At 36.8% G+C, this 11,093-nt stretch overlaps 1 pseudogene; it reads left to right on the top strand.

The window, feature by feature from the left end:
* Positions 1-5,715: 5,715 nt before the first annotated feature.
* Positions 5,716-6,710, top strand: LOC138171044 (LIM/homeobox protein Lhx8 pseudogene; annotated as a pseudogene).
* The last annotated feature ends 4,383 nt before the right edge of the window (positions 6,711-11,093 follow it).

Raw genomic sequence — 11,093 nt, 5'->3', positions numbered from 1 at the left:
AGTGATCACTTGAATTAAATTCATTCATTCCCATCTACTTAATTTCACTGACACCCAAAATATATATATTTTTAATATATCCATACTGTGGTTGACCACATATAGCTTATCTTGGTTCATAGATTAGATATTCCAGCTTCCTATGCCATGCTGATCTTTACAGCATTAAAATTTTCTTTCATAACCAGAGACATCTGGAGCTTAGCTTCTTTTTGGCTTCAACCCAGATATTTCATTAGTACTGGAATTGTTTGTAGTTGTCCTCTGCTCTTTCCCAGTAAGCTATTTAAAACTTAAAAGATGATGCTGTTAAAGTGGTACATTCAATATGTCAGCAAATTTGGAAAACTCAGTAGAGAAAACTGAATTGGAAAAGATCAGTTTACATCCCAAATCTTGAGGAAGAGTATTGACAAAGAATGTTCAAATTACTTACCAATTGTACTTATTTCACACACCAGCAAGGTTATGCTTAAGCTTCTGCAAGACAGGTTTCAGCATTATATGAACCAGAAATCACCATAAAAACAGGCTTGTTTTCAAAGAGTCAGAGTAAGTAGACCAAATTGCCAATGTTTGAAGTACTATGGAGAAAGCAAGGGAGTTTCAGGGAAAAAAAATCAACATTTTCTTCATTTACTACAATTGTGTGTGTAAGAAAAAAATGTAGCAAATCTTCAATGAATTGGGATTAAACATCATTTTACTTTTCTCCTAAGAAACCTTTATGCTGGTCAAAAAGCAACTGAACATGAACAACTGATTGGTTTAAGATTGGAAAAGGAGCATGAAAAGGTTATGCTTTTTTAAATTTAACTTAAAACTCAACTAAATTTTAAAATTTAACTTGAATGCAATGTATATCATGTGAAATTCCCATCTGGAAAAATCAAAAGTAGGAATTAAGGTCACCAGGAGAAATATAAAAAATCTAAGATACGCAAATTTTATCAGTCTGATAGCAGAAAATGAAAAAGAATTAAACCTTTTGTTAAGGGTTGGCAAAAGAAAGTATAAAGATAGGTTTTCAGCTCAACATTAAAAGAAGTACGATCATAGCAAAAGGTCCCATAACTTTCATGCAAAGACAAAGAAAATAAATGGAAGCAGTGTCTGATTATATTGCCTTGGACTCAAAGATCCCTGCTGACAATGGATATTGTATGGATATGAAATTAAAAGACACTTGCTCCTTGGCAGGAAAGATGGTAAATCTGGACAGTTTACTTAAAAAGTAGAGAAATAACATTGTTGACAAATAATCAAAAGTATGTTTTGTTTTGTTTTTGTTTTTTTCTCCCAATAGCAACATATGTCTGTGGGATTTGACTATAAGGAAAGTTGAATGGCACAGATTAAACACTTTTGAGTTGTGGTGCTGGAGAAGACTTTTGAGAGGCACTTGGACAGCAAGGAGGTCAATTCAGTCAATAGTTAAATTTGAATAATTTAGTCTGTTCACTGGAAATTCAAATACTAAAGCTGAAGCTAAATATTTGGACCACATAATGAGAAGGCAGGACTCCTTGGAAAGACCCTGCTATTGGGAAACATGGAAGGCAAAAGGTAAAGGGGATAGCAGAGGATGAGATGGATAAATGTTATATAATAATGCATTTTATACGATAATATTAATGTTAGACTTTGTATTTGAATATATTTTTACCTCTTGTTGCTATAATTTACATTGTGATAGTTTTCATTTACAGTGCTTTTGTCTCTACTTCTTTCACTCTTCATTGTTTCATACAAACCTTCCCATGTTTCTTTGTCTTCCTCATGTTCATTATTTGTTACATAGAGATTGTTTATTATATTAGAAATGAAGTTTTTTTAGTGATGTGTCAGTCGTTGAATACAAATACAGTTTCCAATTCTATCAAACATTTAAAGAACAAATGATTCCAATATTCCACAAACTATTTGAGAAAATTAGTGAAGAAGGAGTCCTACCAAATTCTTTTTATGACACAAATATGGTACTGATACCTAAATCAGGAAGAGATAAAACAGAGAAAGAAAACTATAGACCAATCTCCCTCATGAATATAGTTGCAAAAATTCTAAATAAAATACTAGCAAAAAGACTACAGCAACTTATCTCAAGAATAATACACTTTGATCAGCTAGGATTTATTCCAGGAATGCAAGGATTTTTTAATTTTAGGAAAACCAGGGGCAGCCAGGTAGCACAGGGAGTAAGAGCACCATCTCCAGTCTCAGGATGACCTGGGGATTGAATCCGGGCTCAGACACTTAGCACCCACCAGAAACATCTGGCCATGTAACCTTGAGCAAGTTACTTAACCCTGATTGCTTTAAAAATATATTAGGAAAACCATCAATATAATTTATCATATCAGCACTAAAACTAGCAGAAACCACATGATCATCTCAATAGATTCAGAAAAGGCTTTTGACAAAATACAACATCCATTCCTATTAAAAAACATTAGAAAGTATAGCAATAAATGGAGCCTTCCTTAAAATAATAGGTAGCATCTATTTAAAGACATCAGCAAGTATTATATGTAATAGGGAGAAGCTAGAAACATTTCCCATGAAATCAGGGGTGAAACAAAGGTGTCCCCTATCACCCCTCTTATTCATTCTGGTACTAGAAATGATAGCAGTAGTAATTAGAGAAGAAAAAGAAATCAAAGGAATCAAATTAGGCAAAGAAGAGACCAAGCTATCCCTCTTTGCAGAGGATATGACGATATACTTAGAGAATCCTAGAGAATGAAGTAAAAAACTACTTGAGACAATAAAAAAAAATTGGCAATGTTGCAGGATATAAAATAAACCCACATAAATGCTCAGCTTCTTATATATTTCCAATGAGATTCAACAGCAAGAGATAGAAAGAGAAATCCCATTTAAAGTTACTGTAGACATTATAAAATATTTAGGAATCTGCCTGCCAAAACAAACCCAGAACCTTTATGACCACAACTACAAAACACTTTTCACACAAATAAAGTCAGATCTAACTAATTGGAAAAATATCAATTGCTCATGTCTGGGTTGAGCTAATATAATAAAAATAGCAATTTTACCTAAATTAAATTATATATTTAGTGCCATACTAATTAATTTACCAAAAAACTACTTTATAGAGCTAGAACAAATAGCAACAAAATTCATTTGGAAGAATAAATGGTCCAGAATATCAAGCAAACTAATGAAAAGAAATGCTAGGGAAGGTGGACTAGCTTTACCAGATTTCAATCTATATTATAAAGCAGCAGTCATCAAAACTACTTGGTACTGGCTGAGGAATAGAGGCGTGGATCAATGGAGTAGATTAGACACATGAGATTCAGAAGTCAACGACTATTGTAATCTATTGTTTGATAAACCCCCAGACCCTGGTTTTTGGGATAAGAACTCACTATTTGATAAAAATTGCTGGGAAAACTGGAATATAGTATGGCAGAAACTGGGCATAGACCATTATCTAACACCATATACCACAATCAAATCTAAATGGGTGCATGATCTAGTAATAAAGGTTTATACTGTAAGCAGTCTCAGAAAACAAGGCACAGTTTACTTGTCAGATTTGTTGAGAGGGAAAGACTTTATGACTAAACAAGAATTAGAGAATATTATAAAATATAAAATGGATAATTTTGACTACATGAAATTGAAAAGCTTCTGTACAAACAAAGCCAATGTAAACAAGATTAAGAAGGAGGTGGGAAATTGGGAAAGAATCTTTACAACCTTTGTCTCTGACAAAGGAATCATTTCTAAAACATACAAAGAATTGAGTCAAATTTATAAGAATACAAGTCATTCCCCAATTGATAAATTGTCAAAGGATATGAACAGGCAGTTTTCAGAGAAATAAATTAAAGATATCTATAAGCACATGAAGAAATGCTCTAATTCACTATTGATTAGAGAAATGCAAATCAAAACAACTCTGAGGTACCACATCTCACCAGTCAGATTGGCTAAGGGGACAAAACAGGAAAATATTAAATGCTGGAGAGGATGTGGGCAAACTGGAACACTAATGCATTGCTAGTGGAGTTGTGAACTGATCCAGCCTTTCTGGAGAGCAATCTGGAATTATGCCCAAAGGGCTATAAATATTTTCATGCCCTTTGATCCAGCAATACCACTCCTAGTGTTATATCCCAAAGAGATCATAGAAGTGGGAGAAAGACTCATATGTACACAAATGTTTATAGCAGCTCTTTTTGTGGTGGCAAAGAATTGGAAATTAAGAGGGTGCCCATCAATTGGGGGATGACTGAACAAGTTGTGCTATATGCATGTTATGGAATAATAATGTGCTATAAGAAAGGAGGAGCAGATGGTCTTCATATTTACCTGGAGAGGCTTATACAAAGTGATGCTGAGTAAGAAGAGTAGAACCAGGAGAAATTTATACACAATTACAGACACAACGTATGTGTGATGACCAACTTTGGTAGACTGGACTCCTGTCAGCAATGCAGTGATACAAGTCAATTCCAAAATGCTCATGATGGAGAGAAATATGTCCATCCAGAGAAAGAACTAGAAAGAACTGAGTTTATATCCAGGTGGAAGCAAAATATCGGATCTTTTTCCTACTCTTATTTGATTTTATGTCCTCTTTACCATTTTTCATTCCAGCCGACTGTAGCGGCAAGCACCCAAGCCTCCTCAGGTTTTGCTGCCACCACAGGTTCTTGGATCTGCTTTGATAAAGGAAAGCAACTCAAAATGGGTTAACAAGCTTACTCTAATCACTCAAACATGTATCTTTACCTAGTTCAGGGGAAAGAGGTCAGCACCTGGAATTTCAGAATATACAGACAGAATTATCAAGACAGAAACAGATCAAGTAGACAGATTTCAAACTGTCCAACCATTACATGCATACCCAATCAACATCTGGGTTTCAAAGCAGGGGGGGGCGGGGGAGGGGGGGCTTCTGGACAATGGCTTCCCAGAATCCAGATCAAATCACAGAACACTTCTCAAAGTGAGCCCCAAAACAAAGCTACACATCAGGGCTTATAAAGCCTTCTTCTGGACCCACTGGCCAATCAAAAAGTATCTACTGAAAAACAAGCCTCCCACCCCAGGCTCCAGGTGCACTTTAGCCTAGGGGCAGGGAAGATCTTACAAATTTATGTTCCCAGTAAAATGACACAATTCGTCTGTATAACCTGACTAATGTGTAATGTGAAAGTATTTACAGATCCTATATTTGACTATATGACGCCATGGAGGGGAAGGGAGGGGAGGGGGACAAAATGTGAAACTCAAGGAATTGTGGAATTGAATCCTGTAAACTAAAAGGAAACAAATTAATTTTAAAAATTTTAATAAAAAATATAGATACAAAAAACATTTTAATAACTCAAATGTATTGTTTGTTTTTTATAAACCCCTTGAACATTACTTTAAGAATGAAAAAATCACAGGAGGGGGGAGGGGGGGAAGGGGACCCTTAGGAGTCTCGCAGCAGCAGCAGGCAGGCGGCCCAGTCCAGGCTCCCATCCCACCAGTCATCCACACAGCCCTTGGGGGACAGCCTGCGGGGCACGGGGATGGGAGGGAGTCCTGGACGGGTCTCTCTGCCCAACGCTGTCAGCCATCCATCTCTTTCTCTCCCTCTCTCTCTCTCTCTTTCTCCCTCTCTTCCCTCTTCTTCCCCCTCTCCCATTTCGTTCTTTCTTTTCCTCTCTCCCTCCCTAGTTCCCCAGTCTCATGTCTGAGGAGTGCGGGCTGACTGCAGCCTTGGCGGCAGGGGGATGCGGAAAGGCAGCGAGGACCTGGGCCTGGTGAGCGCCGAGGGTGTGGCAGAAGAGGACTCTTGCTCCTCCTTGGCCCAGCTGTCTCTGTTCTTGTCGCTGAGGTCCATGGCCTCCGCCCGGCTGCCCCCCAGCCAAATGCGTGTGCAGCAGCTGTGGCCTGGAGGTCGTGGACAAGTACCTCCTCAAGGTGAATGACCTATGTTGGCATGTCATGTGTCTCTCGTGTACTGTCTGCCGGACCTCCTTAGGAAGGCACAACAGCTGTTACATTAAAGATAAAGACATTTTCTGCAAACTCGATTATTTCAGAAGATACGGAACCGGCTCTTCTCGCTGTGGGAGACACATCCACTCTACTGACTCAGTCCAGAGGGCCAAGGGGAACATCTATCACTTGGCCTTCTTTCCGTGTTTTTCCTGCAAGAGACAGATCTCTACTGGAGTGGAATTTGCTTTGGTTGAAAAGAAAGTCCGCCGTAGAGCGCATTATGACTGTCTCATGGACAATTTAAAGAGAGAAGTTGAAAATGGGAATGGAATTAGCGTGGAAGGTGCCCTGCTCACTGAACAAGACATCAATCACCCCAAACCAGCCAAGAGAGCTCGGACCAGCTTTACTGCTGATCAGCTCCAGGTCATGCAGGCCCAATTTGCTCAGGACAATAACCCAGACGCTCAGACGCTTCAGAAACTTGCAAAAAGAACAGTCTTGAGCAGAAGAGTTATACAGGTTTGGTTCCAAAATTGCAGAGCTCGGCCGTAAGAAACACGTTAGCCCCAATCATTCTTCCATGGCTCCAGTGATGGAGGTTCAGCCTTCACGGCTGTCTCCTCCCATGTTAGAAGAAATGGCTTATTCTGCATATGTGGATGGGACGGTGTTGACGGACCTGCACAGTTATATGGATACTCATTCACCGACAGCCCTTGGACTCCAGGCCTTGTTAGCCCACTCGATGACACAGCTACCAATGTCATACCTAATTTCTATGTTTCAGGGATAGAAATTCTGCAGGATATAATCTGCAGTCATTTATTGTGTATTAAAAATCATAGAAAAATGTTCATGTTAATTTTTAATTTAACATCCAAAGCATCTTCAAAATCATTTTGTTGCCCATATACGTAAATAGGGTTGGCCTGCAAGACACTTTTGTTAATTCTTCCTGTTTCTAAAAGAGAAAATGTTTACAAGATGACTCTGTCCCCTTTGTATTGTCTGGAAGTAGTTTTCTCTAGCTGTGTGTCCGTTAATTTATTCGTCATCGAAAGAGCACTTTGACTAAAAGAGAGGACTGATAAGTGTGCAAAATGCTTACAATTCTTTGTGAAATTGTAGTTTATCATCCGTTTGTATCTGTAAGTAATTGTTATGAAATATTACCTGGACTTTTTGAGTTACATACAACTTATACTTTTGAAGTCTGTAGCTGTGAATTTGCAACTGAAATTTATTTTGCCAATTGGCTTTTCCCCCTGAATGAGATGAATAAAGCTTCTGTCGTGGCATGCCACCCCCCCCCCCCAAAAAAAAAAAAGAATGAAGAAATAAAAGTATATTTATTTTAAAAATTAAAAAATTCATATGAAATTCTGAAATTTTTTACAAATAAAAATTGCTTAACAAATTCAAAGTTTCATCAGCAGTCAATTGTTTTGCTTATCTTCTCTAACTTCCTCCAAAAAATGAGTTTACCCATGCTTCAATACTTTTGCTAAATTAATGGATTGGTGGTGATACTTCATGATTCAGGGTTAGTTTAATATTTATGTAATTTTTAAATTTTGTGAACAAATTTTCAGAGACATCATTTTCTATTTCTTCTTTTAAAATTTATCAATGTAACTAGCTCTTTATTTCATAAATGTTGAAACTTCTTTATATCAACTTCCAATAGAATTTAGATAAAAAATCTGTTTAAGATGCTTAATACAAAGATTTTCCCCCAAAGTACATATTTTGTTTAAATTCTAGCCACAATGATTTTATTGGTGGTTTTAAAAATACAATTTAAATTATCTATTTTCACTTGTACTCTCATTTATTGTGGTAAAGTATATTTATTCCTCCAACCCTTATTTGTAAAAGGTGGAAATATTTACCCCTCTCAATTTTTATGATATATATTTTCAAATTAATCATTTTTTAAATTTATGAAAGAAAATAGGCATTTGTACTATATGGTACAATAAAAACACAATTGATTAAATTCACTGTTTACAAATTGTTATTCCTTTTAAATACACAGTAAAATAAGTCATTTAAATTTTCTTTCTTCTCTATTTTTTTCTTCCCCCGACCCAGAAATGATTATCATTAGAAACAAAAAGGTGTGTGTACATATGTATTTATGTATGTGTATATATAAAATTATTCTATACATATGTCTATTTTTCACACCTTCAAACCTTTAAGAGCATCCCTCCTCCTTTGCCCAGCTTCATTAGAATCTGAATAAAATTTCTTTCCTCTTTGTCCCTCTTTCATTTCACATGATCCCATTTCTAAACTATATCCTCATTCATTTTAGTCGTCCATTCCGTGTTAGTGGTGGAGACAGATAATATATAAAATAAACATTCTCAAGGTAGGTCCTGTTCATTGAAGAACATGGGAATAGAATGTAATTAATTCTGATTTTAACATGAGGAAATCAAGGTTTACATCATACAAACCGATAAGGAAAATGATGACCCATATTCATGTATTTCTACTCCATCATCTTTGAAATCCTGAGCAGTAATCACTTAAATAGATTGTTTCACAATCCCATGGTCATCAGAAAATGCTATTTTTAAAAGTAAGTGCTATTTTTAGTTTTTTATAGCACAATTGATGCCAAACTAGAAATCCAGTCAAGCTTCCTCCTTTGTAACAAAAAACGTTTTAGAACAGGAAGAAAATTCATGTACCTTGTTTGTAGAGGATGAATTCCTGGCTTGTAGTTGATTTTGGCTATTATTAATATTCCCTTTTATTTTCTTTTAATTTTATTTTAAACTCAAACACCAAAACACAAACACATAATAGAGAAAAGAAACAAAATGATTTTCTTTCTGCTTTTTTGGACAGGGGGATAAAGGGCAGTTGGGGTTAAGTGACTTGCTCAAGGTCACATGGCTAGTTTTCTGTTAAGTGTATGAGGCCATAGTTGAACTCAGGTCCTCCTGGCTCCAGGGCACATGCCCTATTCACTGTGCCACCTAGCCACCCCTATGTCATTTCATTTTTTAAAGTCTTTTTAAAGATCTTCTATGAATTCTTTTTGGGTTGGTGACCATTTGACATTACTCTTCTGGGGTTTATTTATTTCAATATCCTCTTCTGAAGATGAACCCCAGTCTTCTCTATTCCCATAATAGCTTTTTATGGTTGGATTCTGTCTCCTTTGCTTGTGCATTTTTTTTTTTTGCAGTAATAGGTTAATTTTTGCAGTTACTTCTACCTCTGACATATGGGGGATGGTGCCTCTTGCCTCAGGTCTTCAGTTCTCCACTCTAATCTGGATTGAGGCCAAACTTCCAACCTTCTGTAAGTGACCATAGCCAGGGGTTTTCTGCCCTACTACTTCTGCACCCTCCAGGAATGTACTCTTTCCTTCTTGTCCCTGCACCTCTTCACACCACAGCTGTATCTGGTGCTCTTTGTCAGCGGTTTCCTCCATCTTCCCAGATTCAGATGCCCAACTCCCCTAACTATGGGGGAGGTGGGATGGAAGTTCTAGTTACTGGGGCCTAAGCAGCTGCTCAAACCAAGTAACTCGAAGACTTACTGATGGGGGACGGGATCCCAATAGGTTCAGCAGGAATTATGATCTTATCTAAGACCAGAAAACCTGCAATATCGTCTGGAAAGAATTCAAGGTCTCAGGCTTAATTGGAGTGAGAGTTGTAGAAGTTTATTGTTAAGCTTCTATGAGAAACGGGCAAGAGTCCTTTAGGGGACCTGCAAGTGAGAGGGGTACATGCTTTAACTTTAAAGGGTAGGGCTGCCATTGTCAGGGCTGACCAGACAGGAGGGGCCTCAAGTGCATAGACAAAGGTCAGAGCTGACCAAGAGAAGCATGTGAATAGATAGTTTAGATAAGATTTGGTCCAGGTCAAAGGAGACAAAAGGCAAGGATAAAGGAAGGTGTGGGCCAGACCCAGAAGAAATGAAGAGATTAAGTAAGAACAAAGGGGTCACAGGGTATTGCCTAGGTGGAGTGTGGCATAGGGAGAAGGGGCAGAGCTCAAGGATGGGAAAGGACAAATTGCAGTTAAAACTGAACAGACTGGTTTTACAAGTTGGTTCCACAAATTGATCTAGACCCCAGGTGCCCCATCCTTACCACTTGTTGTTAAAATGGAACCTAGCCTGGAGGTGTTTACTATTCACAGGGACCAAACTTCTTCCTGGGATTATTCTTCTGATTTCAAATTGTCCCTGGAAGAGCCTTGTTGTGCCCCTATTCTTATGTACATTTAGTTACATTTTGTTTTCCCTAACTTGCTATTTTATCTCTTTTGCGGGTGAAAATCTTGAGAGACTGGAATTTTTTGAGCAACACAGAATTCTCTCTTCCATACTTCTATTCATCAGTTCTTTCCCTGGATATAGATAATATCTTTCTTCACACATTCCTTACAGGTTATTTGGGCATTTATAATAGCCAAAATTGTCTTTTTTTTGCTAAAAGTCAATCTTAAAAAAATATTGCTGTTAATGAATACAATGTTCTCTTGATTTTGCTTATTTCATTCTTCATTATTTTGTACATGTCTTTCCATGCTTTTTTTTTTTCTAAGAATATTGAGGTCATCATTTCCTAAAGCACACTAGCATACCATGACAATCATATGCCAAAACTTATCCAGCCATTCCCCAATTGGTGGGCAGCCCTGCTGTTCCCAGTTATGATACAAATTTTTATAAATATGAGATGTTATATATTAAGCATTAATGAGTATTTTTTTTCTGAGACCTATTATCTTGACTGTTATGCTGAGCTCATTTAATATTCTTTTTAGCCCAGTATCAGAATCCAGAAAATTACAATGACACCTACTCACTATTCATAAAACATTTGAGATATTACAAAGTAATATATCTTATTTGTTTTTTATTGCTTCTCTTTTATAACAACAATAATCATATCTTCAAAAATGTAGCATTCAGTTGTAAAATACTGACTTTTTATATACAAACAAAAGAGAAAACATCTCAATGTAAAGAAATATAAGCAGCATTTAAGTAAATATTTTTAGGAGGATCCGATTAAGGAAAAAACAACACTCAGATAAATGGACTGAGAACACCTGTTTGATGACAAAGAAATAGACATTGCGACC

This window comes from Petaurus breviceps, unplaced genomic scaffold, assembly GCF_028583685.1.
Source record: "Petaurus breviceps papuanus isolate PSGF00001 unplaced genomic scaffold, PetGlider_PUasm1.0 41, whole genome shotgun sequence".
Lineage (NCBI taxonomy): Eukaryota > Metazoa > Chordata > Mammalia > Diprotodontia > Petauridae > Petaurus > Petaurus breviceps.
This window is presented reverse-complemented; position numbering and strand designations above follow the sequence as displayed.